General features: G+C 38.9%; 1 protein-coding gene across 1 annotated transcript in view; it reads right to left on the reverse strand.

Moving 5' to 3' along the window:
* Window positions 1-23,688, reverse strand: part of LOC143024861 (cytochrome P450 6k1-like) — a 73,388-nt gene extending 49,700 nt beyond the window's left edge. The window contains exon 1 of the mRNA XM_076184186.1: window positions 23,503-23,688. The gene's annotated coding sequence lies outside the window, so the exon portion shown is untranslated. The remainder of the gene's footprint in view (window positions 1-23,502) is intronic.
* Window positions 23,689-24,004: the final 316 nt, after the last annotated feature.

Consider the following 24,004-nt stretch of genomic DNA (forward strand, 5'->3'; position numbering starts at 1 on the left):
CTGATTCAAGCGTGTGGTAAGTCCAGTGAGGACGCTCGCAGGCAATTTTTCGAAGCAGAGATGCATGAACATGAGACGACATCACAATATGTTAATCGCCTGGCAAGCCGCCTAGAACTCTGGATAGGAAAGGATGGAGAAGAGAAAACGTTCGTGGGCTTAATGGATCTTTTGGCGAGGACCCAGTTTGAGAAGGCTGGTAATCCTCAAAAAGTTGCGCAGTTTAGGTTAGATAAGATGACTTGCATAAAGGATGCGTGTGCTAAAGCCGAAGCACACTCTTGTATCCATTGCGTCATTGTATGTTCAATAATTATATCAAGTAATACATTTCCCCATAGGTCATCTCCACCCTTCACTGTCATCTCTTCCCAGCAGATTTCTTTACAATTAAAAGTCACCCATTATAATTATTCGTCCTCCATCTTCCATTATCTTACTTAATGATATCCTGGTGTCTTCTAAAACATTTTTGTGTTCTCTCTCTTCCCACGCAGCCATTTTAGGAGGCACATAATTTACTACAAACTTCCTGCTCTTCCTATCCTTGCCCTCCACTTCCATCGTAATCATCTCTATTCTTTCCATATGTGACATTCCTCACATTTATATCCTTAGTCAGGAACATAATTTCACACCCTTGTTTTACCTCTCGGTTTCTAATCCAACAATTATATGCATCATGCCCTACACTGTTGGGTGGTAGTGGACCTTTCAATTTTGTCTCTACAATTCCCATTATGTCCGGTTCTTTTTCTTTCAGTTCGTTCAAGCCTGTTATTAATCCATCTATATTTGTGTAAGACACTTTTAATTTTCTGCTACTTCCATCGTGTTTTCTGTTTCCCTTCCATTTTTCTCTGCTATGAACCATTTCCTCACTTTCATATTCACTACTCTCCAATAGAATTTGTTTTTGTTTTCTCATCCTCTCTTTCCTCTTTATTCATTTCTCTTTTATTCCATGCCTGTTTAAATTGCTCACTGTCTGCTAGTTTCCCTGTTTTTGCTAAGATATTATCTGCTGTCGTTTGTGACCTGAATTTAACTTTAATTGGTCTGGTCTTATCAGTATTGTATTTCCCAAGCCTACACATTTCTTCTATTTGTTTCCCTATTTCTGGTTCATCTTCTTGAACTACTTCTAATATACTATTTACTTTTTCCTTTTCCTCCATTATTCTTGTGGTCCTATTTAGATTATACTTCTCTTCCATCCATAATATACATTTCTTTTTATCTGCTAAGTCTCTTACTATATTGTCCTTCTCTCTCATCACTTTAATAACTGTGCCTTCAGTTTGTTCCTTCATCTGTTATTTCACTATATCTCTAAATTCAATTTTGTTATTCTCCTGAACCTTTTTCCAACCACTTACTTCTTTTGTTATGGACTCTACTGTATTATCCCTCTTTAATTCCTCAATCTCTTCCTTTACTTCTCTTAAACTGTCTTTTTAATTCTTCTACTTCTTTAGTTAGATTTTGATTCTCTTTTCTTAGTTCTTCCAGTTTATCAACTTTCTCTGCAACTAGAGTTAATTGGTCAAACCTAACCTTCTATTCTTTATTATTATTATTTTTTTAGGTTCGCCTCTAGATTTACTAGTCGGGGGAGATTGTCCCCTCCTCTCTCTATAAATCCATAAAAACAGTAATCATCTCTTTCCATTGAGCTGCTATTATCTATATTTCTGCTCTTCACACCTCTGCTTCCTTGTTGTTCGTCTGTATATTCTGCTCCCTGTTTGTTTACGCCTCTCCTGAGATCCTGGGGACATTCGTCCCCTTCCATATTTCCTTCCATTTTCCTCAGTAATCCCTCCCCTTCTCTTTTTTTCACCTTCCCACTACACCATGAGCTTTCCCTTTCCCTATTAATACAACACAGGTACTTCCTTGTTGTGATCCTCGAAATTTTCAGTTTTCTCTGGAATCTAAACTTCGTTGTCACCTCTACCGACATGTGAATGCTTGAATGTGTTTACATAATTTTAGTATACAGGAAAGGAGCAACACTAGTAAGGTTCCATCGCCTCTCTCTCCGATTGACCATACCTGGCCTCAAATTCATATATGGTACCAACTTGGTCCATACATGCATTCTAAGCAAAGTATGATGAATTGTAGAGTACAATTTGGTAAACATACACACATTCGTCGGATTGACGGCGAAGATTGGAGCTCCGAAGAAAAAGTGGAGAAAAAAAAAAAAAAAAAAAAAAAGGATCTCAACATCAAGGAAGTACCTTTTTGTATTTACAGGGAAGGGGAAAGCTCGTGGTGTAGTGGGAAGGTGATGAAAAAGGAGAAGGGAGGGATTACTGAGGGAAATGGAAGGAAATGAGGAAGGAGAGGACTTGGTCCAGGCAGGCAGACGCCATATAAACAAACGCGGGCCAGATCAATTTAGTGACAATGAAGGGACTAACAAAAATGTAAAGATTAGAAATATAGATAAGAGCAGCACAATGGAAGGTGAAGATAACAATTTCCAAGGATTTAATGTGGGGGGAGAAGCCAACCCTCCCCGATTTGCAAGCCTAGAAGAAAAACTTGAGAAAATTGTCAAACATTGGGAGGATAGGTTCGGTGAACTCACGAAGATCACGCAGATTTGAAAAATTGGAAGAATTAGAGAAGGTGAACCAAAAACTAAAGAAATAGAAGTATTAAAAAGACAGTTAAAAGAAGTAAAAGATGAGAATGAGGAATTAAAGAATAATAATAAAGACAATAAAGAGTCCATAGCAAAAGAAGCACAGGGTTGGAAAATAATCCAAGAGAACAGCAAAATTGCATTTAATGACATAGTAAAACAACAGATGAAAGAACAAACTGAAAAGACAGTCATTAAAGTGATGAGACAGAAGGACAATATAGTAAGAGACTTAGCAGATAAAAAGAAATGTATAATTATATTAGGAATGGAAGAGAAAGTATAATCTAAATAGAACCACAAGAATCAAAGAGGAAAAAGAAAAAGTAAGCAGTTTACTAGAAATAGTTCAGGAAGATAAACCTGAAATCATGAAACAAATTGAAGAAATGTATAGGCTCAGGAAATATAGTACAGATAAGACCAGGCCAATGGTTAAATTCAGGTCACAAACGACAGCAGGGAAACTAGCAAACAGTGAACAATATAAAAAGGTATGGATAAAAAGAGAAATGAATAAAGAGGAAAGAGAGGAGGAAAAAATTAAAAAACAAGCAGCTAAGGAAATAAACGAGAACAGAGTCAGAAAAAGAGGAATTCTATTGTAGAGTAGTGAATATGAAAGTGAGGAAATGGGCCATACCAGAGAAAAACAAAAGGGAAACAGAAAATACAATGGAAGTAGCAGAAAATTAAGTGTCTTACACAAATATAGATGGATTAATAACAGGATTGAATGAACTGAATGACATCTGAAGGAGAAAGAACCGGACATAATGGGAATTGTAGAGACAAAATGTAAAGGTCTACCACCCAACAGTGTAGGACATGATGCATATAATTATTGGATGAGAAACAGAGACAAAACAAAGGGGTGGAGTTATATTCCTGACTAAGGATATAAACATGAGGAGTGTCACATATGGAAAGAATACAATAGAGATGATTATGATCGAAATGGAAGACAGAGATAAGAAGAGCAGAAAGTTTGTAATAAATTATGTGCCTCCAAAAACAGCCTCGTGGGAAGAGAGTGAACATAAAAGTATGTTAGAAGACACAAGGGAAACATTAAATAAGATAATGGAAGATGGAGGAAGAATAGTTATGATGGGTGACTTTAACTGCAAAGAAGTCTGCTGGGAAGAGATGACAGTAAAGGGTGGAGACGACTCACGGGGAAATGTTCTACTCGAGATGATTATTGACCATACAATGACACAATGGATTCAAGAGAACACTAGGTATAGAAATGAAGAACCATCGAGACTAGATCTAATAATCACATCAGAACCTGAAATAGTGGAAAAGATTGAATATAAGACACCCATAAGTAAAAGTGACCACATACTGATTGAACTGGAACTAAATGAGGAGAAATACATGAAAAGAAATGAACAATATAGAAAGGGAAGAATGATGATTGAAAAAACAAATTTTGATCAAATAAGAGAATTTTTTCAAAAAGAAAAATGGGAAAGAATATACAAAGAGGAAACAACAGTGGAAGAGAAATGGAATATTTTGACAAAAAATTATAAAAAAAGGAGAGGAAAAGTATGTCCCAAGACAAAAACAAGAAAAAGAATATGTAAAGTGCTGGTACAACAAAAGTTGTAGGGAGTTAAAAGACAAAAGAGATCAAGCTTGGACCAAATTCAAGAAAGACAAAAGACCTGAAAAATGGAAAATATATACTTGTTATAGAAATGAATATGTACAAGTGTGCAGAGAGGGAAAGAGAAAATATGAAAAAGATGTCATAGAAAAATGTAAAGATCAACCAAAACTATTTTACAGATTTGTAAACAAACTGAAAAACAAACAAGAATTAGAGAAATTAGGACAAGGAGTTGAATACACAGAGGAAATAGAAATGGCAGAAATTATGAACAAGCATTTTAAATTGGTGTTTACAAGGGAGAACATACAACCTGGAGAGATCAAATGGGAAGAGAAAGTCCCCCCTATGAGAGAAATAGAAGTAACAAAGAATGAAATATTGAAACACTTGAGTAATCTTGATGTCAGAAAATCGCATGGACCAGATGAAATAGCAAACTGGATTTTGAAAGAATGCAGGAATGAACTGGCAGACAAAATACATAGCATAATAAACAGTTCCTTGAAAGAAGGAAAAGTTCCAAAAGATTGGAAAAAAGCAAATATAGTACCTATATATAAAGGGGGAAATAAGGAAGACCCTACCAACTATAGACCAGTCTCTCTAACAAGTACAATAGCAAAAAATTGTGAAAGAATGATAAAAAGTAGATGGGTAAGGTATTTAGAAAAAAAAAAAGTGCTAAATCCAAGGCACTTTGGATTTAGACAAGGATCATCATGCGTCACCAATTTAATTTTTTTCTATTCAAGGCTAATAGATATAATACAAGAAAGAGATGGATGGGCTGATTGTGCATTTCTAGACCTAAAAAAAGAAATTAGAAACCGAAGGAGGAATACAGGGCAAATTGCTTAAATGGATGGAAGACTTTTTGCAAGAAAGAAAAATGAGAGTAGTGATAAGAGACAATCTAACTGGGATGAAGTAATAAGTGGTGTTCCACAAGGAACAGTTCTGGCCCCAATCATGTTTGCTATATATATTAATTATATGGATGAAGAAATTGAAAGTTATATGAGCTTCTTTTCAGATGATGCAAAACTGTTAAAAAAAAAAGTGAACACTGATGAAGATTGTGAGTCACTACAGAGTGAGCTCAATAAAGTATGGGAATGGAGTAGGAAGTGGGAGATGGAGTTCAATACTAAAAAGTGTAATATAATGGAATTTGGAAAAAGCAAAAAAAGAATAATAGGATCATATAAATTGGGAGAAGGAACAAAAAAGTAGAAAATGAGAAGGACCTGGGAGTCATTATTATGAATAATATGTCACCTGAGAAACATGTAAACAAGATTTTTTTAGAAACATAATTGAATAAGAACAATCAAAGTGGCATTTACATACCTGGATGAAGAAATGGTGAAGAAAATACTAGTTACTTTGATAAGACCAAGATTGGAATATGCAGCAACAATGTGGTCACCAAGTACAAAAAAATGTATAACCAAACTTGAAAGAATACAAAGAGCAATTACAAAATTGGCACCAACACTCTCAAAACTATCATATGAAGAGGGACTAACAAAACTTGAGCTACAGACACTAGAGCAAAGAAGAGAGGAGATTTGATAACTATTTACAGAATCATGAAAGGCATAGAAACTATTGATAGAGAGGATCTAATCAAATGGGATGATAGAAATACAAGAGGACATGGAAAGAAAATCAAGAGAGACAGCTATTGAAGAGATCTGAAAAAGAACAGCTTTCCTCACAGAGTAATAGACATTTGGAACAAGTTAGATGAGAAAGTGGTGTGTGCAAAAACAATACATGAATTTAAAAACAGTTCAGATAAAATGAGATATGAAGATAGGACACCACGAGCATAGCTCCCCTTCCCATAAAATACAACTAGGTAAATACACGTGAATGTGAACAAGAACATTCTTCGAGTTTCGTTGAAAACCCGGCCTCACAGTGAGCGGCAATGGTACTCACACTCTGGAAATGTCTGCTGCTGCATCAGTGCAGGGCATTTTCCAAATCACCAGCTAGGAAGGGAGCAGTCGCCGCTCTGCAAATTCTCATTGTGTGAATAAAGGTAAAGGAAACAGAAACGAAATTGCCACCGGAGATCTCGCATCCAGCCCTGATACTGAATGCCAGCTCTTCAAGGTTCCACCTTCAGATGATGATGGTGGGTGGTGACGAGTTTTAAAGATGAAGAGTAAGGAAATTACTTTCTCTGGTATCTATCTTGCATACACCCGTCCTTGGTCGTTATAGCCATATCTGTGGCACAAAGGCTACATATATATACTGGCGTCTCCGAATCCGCGATAGAGTCTGGAAGCCCTTCGCAAACTTTTAACTCGCAGCAATTAAGACACTGAAAGCACTCTGCGAACTTTAGATCCGCTGCAATTACAAAACTGGAAGCACTCCACGAAATCTAAAACCGTGGCGATTAAGGGACTGGAAGCACTTTGCAAACTTTAAATCCGTGGTAGTTAAAAGGCTGGAAGCACTCCGTCAATGTTAAAACCGCGGAAACTACGAGAGTGGAGGCACACTGTGAACTTTAAAATCCGCGGCAATTTAAGACTGGAAGGAAGCATTCCGCGAACTTTAAAACCTCGGTAATTAAGACTGGAAGCACGCCGTGAACTTTAAATCCGCTGCAATTAAGAGACTAAAGGCACTTCGCTAACTTTAAATCCGTGGCAATTAAGAGACTGAAAGCACTTCACGGAAATTAAAAGACTGGAATACTTTCGTGAACTTTAAATTCACGGCAATTAAGAAACTGGAAGTACTCCGCGAATTTTAAATTGGCCACAATAGATTGGAAGCACTCCACGAAAAAAAAATCCGCGGATTATGAACTGGGAATTCCTCAACACTCGCTCCGGATCACAAACAAATAAATGAATGAATAAATAAATTATATATATACATATATATATATATATATATACAAACATATACATATATATATATATATATATATATATATATATATATATATATATATATATGGTAATTCAAGTTCTCGCCTGACAATTTTTTGTTTTATGTACCCAAGAAAATTACACATTTCTATGCTAAATATTTCATAGAAAAATGTATCACACACACTCTTTTCTTATCCAACCCAAGTCCCTTTATAGACTCTACGCCTGGTACCAAAAAAATGCACTAAGTCACTGTCTCTGAAGTGTATTGGGGACTCTCATTACCTCCTACGCCAGTTAAATAAAACTTCCTGTCTTTCTAAGACTCCAATTCTTAACCACCTATTGGCTAACATGGTATCTCAATAAACTGAGTTATTCTTACATTATAATTATTTTCAAGATACAAAACATAATACTGGGATGGCTTGGGCATATGGAAAGAATGATTGAATAAAGATCAGCAAGAGTGTGGACAGCAAACGTGGGTGGAATGAACAAGAGAGGAAGACCGAGAATGGAATGGGTGGGTGGATGGAGTGAAGGGGGCCTTGTGTACAAGGGGAATGTCTGTAGAGCAGGGAATGGAGAGGATAGGAGATAGGTGTGCGCAGAGAGTGGTTGTGAATGGATAATAAATTGATGTGGCCTAACAGAGTTTTTCTGTTATATTTTCTTGAGTGGATGAGAGGGAGGGTTGCCATGTAATACAGTACAAGTATAGCAGAGGGAGTAAATAAGTTTTGGCTGTTGGGCCCTGCTGTGAAAGTGCTGTACCTTGCATCAAAGTTTCTGACCCAAGCAGTGGCAGTAAACAGGGATAACTCTTCAACCATAAGGAGCTAAGGCAAAAGAGACAACAAATGAGCATGAGATTGGTAAAGAGTTGATGCATGCCTTGACAGGCCACACCCTTATAAGGGGGAAAGGGTCTTTTGGTATTTGTACTATCTGCACACCATATGTATGTACAAAAGCTAAACAAATAGGTTTATTGTATTCTGGTCTAAATTAGTTGCTTCATTGTCTGCAAATAGTCTATAATGGAATATCCACTTCCAATGTTTGCCTCTTCTCTTGGCATTCAATCTGTAGGTATCTTGGAAAATACTTTGTGCACAAATGTTTACAAACTAATTGGTCAGTAATTATGAAGGCCATTCTAGTCTCTATTCTTGTGGAGTAAAATCACTACAGTATCACACCATGCATACAATAGTCTTGTAAGATGGATATCCAAGACAGTCATCTCCCTGTTAATTTCCTCACTTCCATTTGGTGGTGCAGGCCCTTATCTGCAGACTGGGTCCAACTTAATCAGTATTTCTTCCACCATTAAACATAAAAGAATTGATAACTGGCAATTGCTTCCCTCCTACTATTTCCAGCAGGGGAAATGCAAGTCCAACACTAATGCAATGCAGGCATAAGTCATTGGTTCCTTGCAAGAGAGATCTATGGAAGAGTCCAAGGAACATTGCTAGCTGCTGTACACCTGTGGGTTTCCAGTCTGTGAAACTTGAGGCAATAACCAATTGATGAACTCATACTGAGTACCTAGTTGAGCTAATCTACAAAGAATTTCTTTTATCAAAAGAATCACCACATGAGGACACAACCTTTAATGGTACAACATTAACTATCCCTGGGTCATTCTCATTATTCTCAGAAATTTGTGTGCCATGATCATGTACTTGATAAAGCTCTGACAAGCTAATCATTCTAACAATGGCCCCATCCTCACATGGTGTTTATAATGATAGAATGTTAGTAGCTACCAACTGCATAGAAAAATTTCTTCTCTTGGATCTTTGAGATCTATTGATATGCCATCATTCTCATCTTCTCTTCCTCATTCCATACTTTTCAGACCAAGAAATGCTTCTTCACTTGTAACTTCTGGCACCCTACAATCATCTACTGGTATATGTCTCTCCATTTCTTTCAAAGAAATAAACTGCTGCCTCCCTAAAGCTAGTATGGGCTGGGCTATTTAATATATGTACATACATACATACATATACCAAGGCTTTTTCCCCCTTCCAAGGGAGGTAGCCAAAAAGGGAAAGGCATAAAAACACTCCCACCCATTTCATCCCTAAATACACTCCACACCCCTCCCACCCTTCCTCTCATCTGAGCACCTCCTGGATGACGGGTCATCCCTGCACCCTGCCCACCGCCCTGGGTCAGAAGCAGTGTCGCAAGACACAGTACATCCACAGCAAGGCCGCTTCATTTAATCGGCGACCCCCCCTCTCCGTCCCCCTTTGCATATAAGGAGAGGACGGGGAGAAATCCCTTCGGGCTGCGTCAAAATTTACTCACACATACTACCCCACCCCCCACCCCCCGCCCATTCCTCCTCATGCAGTCACAACATCATCCATATACAACCATTCTCCACTCACCTCTGTCTTCCGTCCTCTCCCTTCCTTCCTCAACAGACATTCCCCTCTTCCCCAAAGCCCCCTTCACCCCATCCATCCACCTCATCCTAGGACGTCCCCTCATGTTCACTCCCTCCACATCTGCCTTCCATACCTCTTTTACTAGTCTTTCTTCACTCATTCTTTCCATGTGTCCAAACCATCCTAATATTCTTTCATCAACCCTATCTCCCAAATCCTTTTTCACCCCTGTTCTCCTCCTCACCTCCTCATTTCTCACTCTATCCAGCCTAGTAACCCCCACCATACTTCTCAGACACCTCATCTCAAACACATTCAAACTCCTTCTCTCTTCTTCTCTTATGTTCCACGTTTCTGCCCCATACAATGCTGTTGGCACAATCACTCCTTCATACAGTCTCCTCTTCGCATCCATTCCCAAATGTCTATTTCTCATTACACTCTTTAAACCACCAAGGCATTTACTCGCTTCTCTCAATCTACATTCTACCTCCACCTTCACTCCACCTTTTCCTGCTACACTTGCACCCAAGTATCTAAAACTATCCACTTCCTCCAGTCGCTCTCCCTTAATGTTCACTTCCAGTCTACTGCCACTTTCACCCCTTGTACATCTCATCACCTTACTTTTACCCACATTTATCTTTAGCTTTCTTCTATCACATACTCTCCCAAACTCTGCCACCAGCTTCCTCAATCCCTCCTCTGACCCTGCCACAAGCGCAGTGTCGTCTGCAAACAACAGCTGGCTCACCTCCCACTTTTCTCCATTTTCTTTAACCATCTCCAATCCCTGACTCACTACCCTAGCATTCACCTCTCGCACCACCCCATCCATGTATAAGTTGAACAGCCAGGGCGACATAACACATCCTTGACGAAGTCCCACCTTTACTTCAAACCACTCACTCTCTCCATTTCCAATCCTAACACATGCTCTACTACTCACATAAAAACTCTTGACAGCTCCCAAAAGCTTTCCTCCTATCCCATAAATCTGCATAACCTCCCACAGTGCCTTTCTGTCTACCCTATCATAAGCCTTTTCCAGATCCATAAAAGCCCAAAAAACATCCTTCCCCTTTCCTATAGCTTTCTCACATATCTGTCTTACCACAAAGATCTGATCTACACAACCTCTACCCGTCCTAAATCCACACTGTTCCTCACCAATTACTCCTTCTGTTCCTCTCCTAATCCTCTCAATTAAGATTCTCCCATAAGCCTTCCCTACTACACTCAACAGGCTAATCCCTCTGAAATTACTACATTCACACTTGTCCCCTTTTCCCTTGTAAAGAGGAACTATACAGGCACTACTCCAGTCCTCCGGTACTCTACCCTCTCTCCAGCAAACATTAAATAATCTCACCAACCAGTCCACCATCACTGAACCTCCCTTTTTCAGACATTCTGCATGACATCCATCCAGACCAGGTGCCTTACCTGCTTTCATCATCTTTACAACTGCCTTCACCTCATCCTTCCTTATTTCTCCTCCATTCTCCTCACTCATCACTCTCATTTTCTTCGTATTTCCCACTGCAGCTATCTTTCCCTCCCTATCCTCCTTCACATTCAGCAACTCCCTAAAATATTCTGCCCATCTTCCCCTCACTGCCATCTCTTCCATTATCAACTCTCCATCTGTACCTTTTACCTTTTCTTCCCTACTTGATTCACCTCCTCTTCCTCTCTTAATTTCTTTCCAAAACATCTTTTTATTACTTTCAAAATTTTCTGTCATACTCCTACCCCATTTCACATCTGCTCTCCTCTTTGCCTCCTTTACCTTTTGCTTTACTTCTCTTTTCTTTTCTTTGTACGTCTCATATGACTCCCCTGTCCTCTTTTGTAACCAATCTGTGAATGCTCGCTTCTTCTCTTCTACAACCTTCTTTGTTTCCTCATCCCACCATTCACTACCCTTTCTTCTATTTCCTCCTGTCCTTCTTGTTCCACACACCATCCTTGCACACTTTAAGACTCCCTCCTTGAACCATCCCCATTCCTCCTCCACACCCATCTCTGCTCTATCCTTAACTCCCTCCCACTCCTCCTTCAGCTTCTTTTCGTACTCCTTCTCCTTTTCCTTTTCATTCAAGGAGTTCACTCTAAGAACCTCCCTACCTTTTGTCCCTTTCCTCCTTCTCCATCTATCCTCCACTCTCAACTTACCTTCCACCAAAAAATGATCTGATATTCCCCCACCCTCTCCCCTTAGCACATGTACATCCTTAACTCTTCCTATCATAATCCTATTTACCACTACATAATCCATTAGCGCTCTATCTACCACCCTTCCCTCCACCACCCTCTCCCATGTGTACTTATGCTTGACTTTCTTCCGAAACACTGTATTTGCTATCATCAGCTCTCTTTCTAGACACATTTCCACCATCAACTCTCCACTACGATTCTTTCCTGGAACTCCACACTTCCCAACCACTCCATCGATTGGACCATTTCCCACTCTAGCATTAAGGTCTCCCAGTACTATTACATTGACATTTCTTCCTAAACCCTCTATGCACTCATTTAAATCTATCCAAAAGGCCTCCCTTTCTTCTATACTCTTCTCACTGCCCGGCCCATATGCACTTACAAAGACCCACATCTCCTTTCCCAGTTTCACCTTCATCCACATTATCCTTGAGGAAACCTCCTTCCACTCCACTACCCCTTTACCTATCTCCTCACTTACTAGAATAGCCACCCCTTCCCTCCCTCTCCCTCTCTCTTCACTCCTGATAACCTCCCACTTACACTCCCAAACATACACTCACCCTTCCCTTTCAACTTAGTTTCACTCAAAGCCAACACATCCAACTTTCTTCTCACAAACATACTACCTATCTCTTCCCTTTTACTCTCATCTGTACCACATCCACGCACATTAAAAGACCCAAACCTTAGGGTGCTGGCCCGAGGCCCGCCAGCACCCCTTATGCCTTTTCTTTTCATTTTAGGTAATTGCCCCTTGGGGCTACAGGGAGAAGGATGCCTAGTCCCTCTCCCCGTCCCTTTCTTCTCGCCTCTTACGATCCAAGTGGGAAAACTTGGTGGCAGTATTCTTTTCCCCCACCTCAACACAATTTCTCTTTCCTGTGATCCTCTGCATTCTAGTGATAAGCTTGTCCAGTTCATTTTGCTGTGCTGTCCCTCGTGGTTTTAATCTGCTCAGCCCTTCATTTCATTAGATCACTTGCTATTTTAAAGTATTTGCTTTCTCTAACATTTTTTGAACTCTGTATTTACTTAATTGTACTACACAGGATTGGAGCCAAGCTCCTCTGTCCCCAATTACTGAATTCTTTATTTAAATTAGTCAGCAGTCTGCCAGGGTTTCTTCTAATTCACTCCACAAGTCAATGCATCAATGCACAAATTTTTTTCTTAACATACTTCAAACATTAAATCTTCATTTTTATTCCTATGCCCTCTTGGTATTCTTTCAGCCCATACTAACAGATTATCAATTCATTCCAAATGCTTTGCATGTCTAAAGACTACAATCATGTCACCTCTTTCTCTTCTCTTCGGCTAGACTTAGGATAATTTTGTTGCTGCCCTTAGTATTCTCTTTATTCATTTTATTTCTTCTTTTGTATGGAGACTACAAGTGCAGTGCTGCTGGAGCTTGCTGGAGTGCCTCTCTAGCCTCTATGCAAGTGGATGGCCAACACCTATCAGTCTATCTGTTTTTCAGGCAAAAAATCACCAATACCTCTCCCATATCCCTTTCCTCCCTTGCTTTATTTCCCATTGTAATTCCATAACTGCCTTTTCTTACTGTTTCCCATTTCCATTTTTTCAAATTAAATTTAATCTTCCACTCATGGCTACATTTTTCATGCCCTTCCTGTAGTAGTTCACAATTTTCTTAATTTTCTACTCTTTTCATGAGCTTGATATTCTCTGAGTAGGTTAGCATAGTTGTACATTTCATGCATCCTGTCAATGATGTACACTAGAAGCATTAGAATAACAAAATTTTATAGCAAACACTGGTTTTGACCAGCAGGAACACTAACCACAGTAAACAAACCATAAAAATCACACCTTGATAGAGAGGACCTATTAAAACGGGACAGAGAAAAAACAAGAGGACATGCAATGAAACTCAAAAAGGATAACTACAGAAGAGACCTGAAAAAGAACAGCTTCCCACAGAGAATGATAGATGTATGGAACAAATTGGATAAAGAAATAGTATGTACAAACACAATACAATAATTTAAGAACAAACTTGATCTTTTGAGATACAAAAAAGGGTCACCACGAGCATAGTTCCCCTTCCCGTATAATACAACTAGGTAAATATACCTATGCTTCAAAAAAGTGAACACAGAAAGAGACCTTGGAGTAACAATCAGCAGACATGACACAGGACAAACATATCAATAGTCGGAGAAACCTTCAACCTATTAAGGTCAATGAAAGTGGAATTTGACTACTTGGATGAGGAAATAATTTTAAAAAATATCAAGTTACACTAATAAGACCAAAACTGGAGTACCGTATTTTTCGGACCATAAGGCGCGGGCAAAATCCTTAAAATCGGCCAAAATCGGGTGGTGCGCCTTATGTGTGGCTTCAGTGCAAAAAATGCCTCAGACAGTGTCGTACTATTTTGACACGTTTCGTAGCTAACCTGCCGACGGCGACAGTGCAAAGGCCTACCAAAAGTTACAACCAAGTTATAACCAAGATGAATGTATCTTCACAAGAAAATTGCGAAAACTTCGACAGTTTTCGAGTCCATGCCACCGCATTCATTCACGCTATCATGGCTATGACATGATAGCATCCACAACACAGACAGCCATTTTGCATTGGTCTAGTCTCACTCCACTCCGACTGTAGTCATTTGGGTATTTTTCTAGTTTCGACCATGGGCGCAATATAGCAATAGAAAATTAATTATTAATTTTGTAAATTAAAATGTATCAACGTAATATGCAATTTTGTGGGCGGAAATGAAAATAAAAAATACCTTGCTACAAGGAAATATGCTAATGAACGAAGTCGGTAGCATAGGATCAGGACGCCATCTTGTCATCTGTCAATTGATGGCCTCGGTACTTCTGACAGTACCTCGCCAGGTACATTTTCTTGAAGGAATGTTATGGAGCGGAGATACATGTATTCCTTCAAGCTGCAAGAACTTTGTATACCCTGCAAGCTGAGAGAGTGGTTGAAAAGCCCGCCAACATCTCTCATGACGACGACAACGGGGATGAGCCGGATGACATTTAATTTGCAGGTAATGATTTATTAAACACAGGTTAGGTTAGGTTAGACAAATTTATCATCCTTTCATTTCTTCGACGTCGGCATTTATCATAACAAACATGGCGTACCATTCGTCCGACACGACTTTGTTACCTTACGAAATCTGTTTTAGCACCTTTTTTGTTATTTATTTCCACTCACAAAATTGCATATTATGTTAATACATTATAATTTACAAAATTAACAATTAATTTTCTATTGCTATATTGCGCCCATGGTCGAAACTAAAGATTTACCGTCATTTGTAATAAATCTTGTGTTTTTATGTGAATAGAGAATTCCAGGAATATAACTGCTAATGTTGGTTTTATTCCCCACAATTCCCGTAACGTGTTAATGTTGTTTTTTTAGGGGTAGTGGCAGGGCAGACTGTCCATGGAGGTGGTCTGATTTCACTGACCAAAATAAAAATATATATCATTTATTTTAGTAATTTTGCTAAATCCCAACCGATTTTTCTCATTCAACAACGAAAATGTTCAGTTCTGAATGCACTCACATATGCATGATTATCCGATGATGAAACCAGGTGCGCCTTATATAAGGACGGGGAATGGCAAATTACAGGTGCACCTTATGGTCCGAAAAATACAGTACACAGCAACAATATGGACACCCAGTACTAAAAAGAATATAAAGAAATTAGAAAGAATACAAAGAGCATCAACAAAGTTGGCACCAACTCTCTCCAAAATTAACATACTAAGATTGTCCAAATTGGAATTACCAACTCTGAAACAAAGATAAAGAGATCTGCTGACTATTCATTGAATCATGAAAGGAATGGGAATCCTAGATAGGAATGATTTATTAAAATGGGACAAAAGAAAAACAAGAGGACACAAAAAGAAACTCAAAAAAGATAACTATAGAAGAGACCTGGAAAAAAATATATATATATATATATATATATATCTTCCAACATAGAGTACTGGATACCTGGAATAATTTAGATAAAGAAACAGTGTGTGCAAACACTATTCAAGATTTTAAGAAAAACTTTGATGCTTAAAGATACAAAGACCACCACGACCATAGCTCCCTTCCCGTATAATACAACTATGTAAATATATGGCTCAGTTGGTAGAGTTTCTGGCCGCCACTACTGTGGTCCAGGTTCAAATCCCAACGAGGGCTGAGATAATTTTATCCCCTTCAATACGGGCCAAAATCTCGCGGGCAGCATTAGCTGCCAGACGTGCGATGTTGCGTCATAATACTCGCATTATGAAAAATAAAGTTACCGCTGTATTGCTCGTTCTCTTTCACCTGTGAATTTTGATAACCATAGAAAATATGATGAAGCCAGTTTACAGAGCAGGTACAACTACTATATAATCAAGACGCCGACATCGGCATCCTCGCGTACCCACTTGCTCCTCATGACGCCTACGTAGGCGTCATTGTATCGAAGGGGTTAATATCGCTGAGCTGTGAGTCATTACTCCAACTTTTGTGGTCGGGAAGTTGAGGGTGTGTGTGTGTGTAAGGTCACAGCATTACCCATAGATCAGTCATATGAGCTCTGAGCTCTCTTCTGGGAGGGAAATAGCTGTCAATCACGAGTCCAACACGTGACCTAAGACCATCGTGAATCACATGATAATTGGAAATCAAAGATGTAGACTGTTGGAAATGTACATGAATTTGAGTCTTGGGATGCAAGAAAATTAGAGAATAGGAGACCGGACCAAACAAGCATTGCTCCTTTCCTTTATATTACAATTAGGTGAATACAATACGGTTCCCAACAATCAAGAAAACATATCCTACAAATGATACAAAACTAAACTACAAAAATATATCTATATACTATGGGCCACTTCTCCCTTATAAGGGAGGGAGGTAGCTAGCCAGGCCACATCCCCACCCCTTCCCACCCCACTCACATTTTCCTTCTCATTGCCTCCTCCACCCACTTCCCATGGGGTAGAAAGGAAGCTGGTAGATAGGGCTGATGAAAGATTATTGGGATGGTTTGGGCACATGAAAGAATGAGTGAAGAAAGACTAGTAAAAAGAGTGTGGATGGCAGAAGTAGATGGAATGAACTTGAGAGGACAACCAAAAATGAGATGGATGGATGAGGTAAAAGGGGCTTTGATCAAGAGGGGAAGTCTGTCAAGCATGGAAGGAGAAGGCAGGGGTGTGAGTGGTGAATGGTTGTGTATGGATGATAGTGACTCAGCCCAAAGGGAAAAAAATAATTCTACTCAAATAAGCAGACTGACAGCATTGACTGTGCAATCATTTATGGGTCAAAGTGAGAGGACATGATTTCACTGTTCTGATCATAATATTAATAACCTATCTGTACCTGTTTCCTAAGAGGCACTCCCTTTTCAGAGTAGTCATAGTCTGATGTTCTTATTAAGTTATTTATTATGATTAGTGTTTTCTTCTGCTATTCAGAAGTGGTCCTTGCTACAGATCTAAGTTATTCTGTTGATAATCACTGACATGATGGATGGTATATACAACAACACTAAACTACTGACAAATTCATGAAAATGGTAAAATATTAAGATCTTGAAGTGATTTATAAACATAGCCTGGAACAGAATTTTGATTGGTTGAAATGGACATAAAAAAGTCTACATGTTGAACAATGTGGAGAGAAAAAAAAAAACAAAAAAAAAAACATACAGATGTGTACAGGTAGTCATCGACTTACGACCTATGCGACTTACGACTGATCGACTTTATGACCACAAGATAGTGCAATAATATCTAACTTTTAATAGAGTAATAGAACTGTAATGTTATGCCTGGCAGTGCAGTACAATTATTTTACACGCCGCGAGACGCAAGTACGATAGTATTGGCAGGCTGCCGGCAGCGTCAGCATCTCAGCCAGCTAAATATTCTTTCATTTTGTTTGTTTGAAGTAAAATGTTTCCTAATTTTGCTTTGCATTTTGTATTTTCATATATTTTGCAATTAATAAAATGTAACAGCAAAACTTTTTTTTTATGCCTAGGCTAGTTTGTTGCCGATAACAATATGTTCGGTACAGTACGTAAACGAAAAGAATGTGTTTTTAAATAAGATTTTACCTTACATTTTGTATTTTTTATGTTTTGCAATTAATAAAATGGAACAGTAAAACTTTTTTATGCTTAGTCTGTTGTCGATAATAATATGTTCGGTACAGCATTTTGTATTTTTATGTGTTGCGATTATAAAATGTAACAGTAAACTTTGTTTATGCCTAGTCTATTGTCGATAACGATATTTTCGGTATACTACTTAAACGAAAAGAATGTGTTTTGAAATAGAAATTTTCCTAATTGTGCCTTGCAATGATTTTAATTTAACAAACAAAAAAGTATTTGTAGGTCAAAGATGACAGGACTTTATTCAGTATGCGTTGGCCTAGGCTACGTTTCCTAACGAAAATTATAAAAAAGTTAAGGAATATTAAAGAACGTAGCTCAAAGATAATACGATTTTATTCAGTATGCATACGTTTCCTAAAGAAAGTCTGGTGGTAAAATAATAACAATGTTAAAAAATACAGTATCTAGTATCATAGGTCAAAGATGATAGGATTTTATTCAGTATGTTTAGGCCTAAGCTACGTTTCCCAAAGAAAATCAGATAAAATTATGAAAAGGTTGAAAATACTATACAACATATTTCAAAGATGCTAAGATTATTTCAGTATGCAAAATATACAATATATATACAGTAACAAAAATAATATATAAAGGGTAATATACAGACGCTCCTCAACTTACGTTTTAGTTACGTTCCGAGTGGCCGAACGTAAGTTGAAAATGAACGTAAGTTGTTACTGTACGTTCTAGTAATGTATGACCGTTCATACTGTACTATACATCCATAAATTCTATTACCGTATCTTATAAAACACCCCTAAATCATTAATTATACACATAACATTGTAAAATACAGTAAACTTCCACTTATCCGAACTCCAAAGGGAATTAGAAATGTCCGATTAACCGAAATGTTCGGTTAATCCGACTTTGTATGTTTCATTCCCGTAGAGTTGTATGTGGTAATGTCAGCTGCAATATTCGTACCCGTAAACTTAACATACACATGGAAATGCTTATAATAGTTCATAAACATATTCTATAGAGTATAAACAGCCGATCAGGTGTAAACATGGAGTGTGTTGCCACCGTGTGAGCACTTAGTGAAGGTTGCGGGTGGCGCGGGGGTGGCGGAAGAGGCGGCGGGATGTTTGAATGTTCGGTTGAGATCCAAATAAGTTCGGTTGAAGCAATGGCTACCGTATTGAGAAAATGTTCGGTTAATGCGATTATTCGGTTAAAACGCGTTCGGATAAGCGCGAGTTTACTGTAACATTAATTTCAAATAAATTAAATTCAAGCAACATAAATTGAGATGGTGGAGGAGGAGGAGGCAGGGCACGTTCAATCTGTCGTTTGTGCCATGTAAACAATGGACGCAGCGGCATGCGTAAGTATCGTTTGAACTACAAAGAGCGCGCTAAACTAAAAAATTAACTAAAAAAAAAAATTACAATTTTTTTTTTCTTTTTACAGTCAGTTCAAACGTAAAATCGAAAAAACGTAAAACGAATGAACGTAAGTAGAGGAGCGTCTGTATACTGTACATAAAGTCCGACTTGCGTCCAGATCGACTTACGACCTGTCTGTCGGAACCGAACTCGGTCGTAAGTCGACGACAACATGTATACTCCTGGAATAACCCTACAAGATGAAATGGGTCAAGATCAAATCATAAAACAAAAGTCCTCAAAATCATCGCCTTGACATGTGAGGCATACAAACATTTGCCGCAGCCTCCACAAACACAGCACACCCACGACACTACATAGCAAACACCCATACACACCAAGAAACATCAAAACAACACCAAAATATCTATATCACACACAAATACTCTCTTCTCTTCCTCCACAGCTACCTGATACCAGCCTCCAGAAGCATATCCACATTCATATTACTCACAGCTCCATCAAAAAATTGAACGACAATAAATTACTGCATGCCAAACTCCCTGATATCCATTTCACTGAATCGTATCTCTCCTGAAAGGACAGAGTCCACCTGGCCAGGCTGTGACGCAGCAACCATCCAGTCCTTCTAAGCTGCCAAAGGTGGCTGAATGACCACATTGTAGACAACTGCCCAGGATACAACACTTCACTCCATACTATAAAACACATTCTGGAAAACTGCATTGTACACAATCACGCACACCAACACAATATAAGCTCTGTAAAGGCTTTGTGAGAAAACCCTGTTCTCTCTGTGTCGTTCCTCAGGGAGACAGTATTGCTCAGCCAGTCTAGGGAACGACAACAACAACTATACATAAATTTAGAGCAAAGTTTCATAATTGGAGAAAGAAGAATGAGAGGAATTTCAATTTTCATATAGAAATGTTAAATCTAGGAATAGCCCAGGATGATATATCATACGCTGGAACCATATATGAATTTGAAAATAAATCATGACAATTGGAGTGTAAGACTGATACCCACAAGACAAGTGTACCTCACTTCCTGAATATCATGCAGAGTGTCTAAAAAAAGGAGGTACAGTGATGGTGGACTGGGTGGTGAGGTTATTTAATGTTTGCTGGAGAGAGGGTAGAGTGCCAGGGGACTGGAGGAGTGCCTGTATAGTTCCACTTTACAAGGGAAAAGGGGACAAGTGTGAATGTAGTTGTTTCAGAGGGATTAGCTTGTTAATTGTAGTTCGGAAGGCTTATGGGAGGATCTTGATTGAGAGGATTAGGAGAGGAACAGAGGGAGTAATTGGTGAGGAACAGTGTGGATTTAGGACGGGTAGAGGTTGTGTAGATCAGATTTTTGTGGTAAGACAGATATGTGAGAAAGCTAGGGATAGGGGAAGGATGTTTTTTGGGCTTTTATGGATCTGGAAAAGGCTTATGACAGGGTAGACAGAAAGGCACTGTGGGAGGTTTTGTGGATATATGGGATAGGAGGAAAGCTTCTAGGAGCTGTCAAGAGTTTTTATGAGAGTAGTAGAGCTTGTGTCAGGATTAGAAAAGGAGAGAGTGAGTGGTTCAAGGTAAAGGTGGGACTTCATCAGGGATGCATTATGTCGCCCTGGCTGTTCAACTTGTACATGGATGGGGTAGTGCGAGAGGTAAATGTAAGGGTGGTGGGTCAGGGATTGGAGATGGTTAAAGAAAATGGAGAAAAGTGGGAGGTGAGCCAGCTGTTGTTTGCGGACGACACTGCACTTGTGGCAGGATCGGAGGAGGGATTGAGGAAGTTGGTGACAGTTTGGGAGAGTGTGTGAAAGAAGAAAGCTGAAGATAAATGTGGGCAAAAGGCAATGAGCTGTACAAGGGGTGAAAGTGGCAGCAGACTAGAAGTGAGCATTAACCTCTTCAGTACGGGGCACATCGCACGTCTGGCAGCATTAGCTGCCCGACGTGCGATGTTGCGTCATAATAATCGCATTATAAAAAATAAAGTCAGTGCTCATTCGTTCATTCTCTTTCACCCGTGCATTTTGATAACCATAGAAAATTGATGAAGCCAGTTTAGAGAGAATGGAAATTACGTAGGTACGACTACAATAAATATGATCAAGATGGCGATGTAGGCATCATCGAGTACCCACTTGCTCCTCATGCCGCCTATGTAGGCGTCACCATATGGAAGTGGTTAAGGGAGAGCGACTGAAGGAAGTGGATAGTTTTAGATACTTGGGTGCAAATGTGGCAGGAAAAGGAGTGGAGGTGGAGGTAGAATGTAGATTGAGAGAAGCAAGTAAATGCCTTGGTGGATTAAAAAGTGTAATGAGGAATAGACATTTGGGAATGGATGCTAAGAGGAGACTGTATGAAGGAGCGATTGTGCCAACAGCACTGTATGGGGCAGAAACATGGAACATAAGAGAGGAAGAGAGAAGGAGTTTGAATATGTTTGAGATGAGGAGTCTAAGAAGTATGATGGGGGTTACTAGGCTAGAGTGAGAAATGAGGAGGTGAGGAGGAGAACAGGGGTGGAAAAGGAGTTGGGAGATAGGGTTGATGAAAGAGTATTAGGATGGTTTGGACACATGGAAAGAATGAGTGAAGAAAGACTAGTAAAAGAGGTATGGAAGGCAGATGTGGATGGAGTGAACATGAGGGGACATCCTAGGATGAGGTGGATGGATGGGGTGAAGGGGGCTTTGGAGAAGAGGGGAATGTCTGTTGAGGAAGGACGGAAGAGGACAGAAGACGGGTGAATGGAGAATGTGTATATGGATGATGATGTGATGCACGAGGTGGAATGGGTGGGGGGATGGGGGGTGAGGTAGGATGTGTGAGCAAAATTTGAAGCAGCCCGAAGGGATTTCTCCCCGTCTTCTTTTATGCAATAGGGGGACGGAGAGGGGGGGTCGCCAATTTAATGAAGCGGCCTTGCTGTGGATGTGCTGTGTCTTGCGACACTGCTTCTGACCCAGGGCAGTGGACAAGGTGCAGGGATGACCCGTCATCAGGGAGATGCTAAGATGAGAGGAAAGGTGGAGGGGTGTGGAGTGTATTCAGGGATGGAATGGGTGGGAATGATTTTATGCCTTTTCCTTTTTGGCTACCTCCCTTGTAACTTACAAGTTGTAAGGGGGAAAAAGCCTTGGTATATGTATGTACATAAATACATTAGCCTATACCACATAACCTACCTTAATAAAATTACACACACTTGCATTACAAAACAAACACTAAATAAAATTATCCCAAAACTCTGTTCAATATCTGCTTCATCAAAACATCAACCCTTCTGAGAAATACCTTCCATGATAAACAAGAACTTCATTGGCATGATTGTATTCAAGCCACCATCCAGCATTGTAACAGTATCAACAAATATCATGCCTGACCATGAATTCAAATTAAATTGCCCTAGAAGATGCAATCCCCACTTTTATGGTCACCACAGAAAACTTCATTCTACTTTCGTCCTATCCAGACGTCACAGACACAATACTTCTTCCTCAAATGACCCATGGGACAATTTATCAGCTGTTACTAGTTACCTGAGAACAAGAGACCCAGGGCAACAGACTGAATGATTGTACACCACAATTAAGCAGTAGTGCTCAAGACAACAGTAAAAGATAAAACTGACAGAGAAAATATCTATAATCTTGGTCTAGGACTAGGATGAGAATGTTATGAGGTCATGGGAACAAATTAGAAAAGACCACAGGTCAAATAGAATCATGAGAACATAAGAAAAAATAGAAATAATTGCATCAACTGAAGTAGCTTACATAATATTATAGCCACGCTAAATCAAAACTGTCACAATATGTCACAATGGATAAGCATAAGTAGACAGTATCCCCCAAGTATAGCTTTTTCCCTGTATATCAAAATAAGGTAAATATAACTGTCTAAAAACACGAGAGGCATACCGATTACATAAACTTAAAGCCGCGAGTTCAAATACGTTGTCCACGTTCACGTTGGCATGGAATATTTGCTGTAACTAACCATTAGTTAACAAATCCCCACCACAAATTCCAAAATTATTGGTTTATATTTTTCCATAATTTGTACCTCAAGAACTTTAAGCATTGACTACTATCAATATTTATATTAATATACATTATTATTGTAACCTCACCTTCCATGTTATGATGTTGGTTTGTCAATATCACTGGACAGTAGTTTCCACGTTTTACAAGACGATTACTGATGTAGCAATAACGAATAAATATAAGCACAGCATACTCGTGTTCTTACAGAAATTGTACCTCATAGAATGAAACGCAATTTATATTCCACTTAAAAATATTACACGTGGTCTCGGCTATTCAACGCTTACACCTTGTTAGTTGTTGGTTTATTTGGTTACCGTTATGCTTGGTGAAAACAACTTAATTATGGATTATTATTCTTTTAGTTATCATTATTGAAATGTTATACCTATCTTATATTGTATATGATATATGCCATATACCAAAGTAACAGTTTCGTATTTTTAGAACAATATAGTAAAATTAACAGTCAACGCATCTGGTAAAATAATCCGGAGATGATATTTACAAATTCTGGATATACAGTATGTGCATATTTATCGATTACTTGATATCTTCATTCAGTATCTAACTCATGCATTCACTTAT

Source organism: Oratosquilla oratoria, chromosome 4, assembly GCF_046742065.1.
Source record: "Oratosquilla oratoria isolate Oo_2021 chromosome 4, ASM4674206v1, whole genome shotgun sequence".
Lineage (NCBI taxonomy): Eukaryota > Metazoa > Arthropoda > Malacostraca > Stomatopoda > Squillidae > Oratosquilla > Oratosquilla oratoria.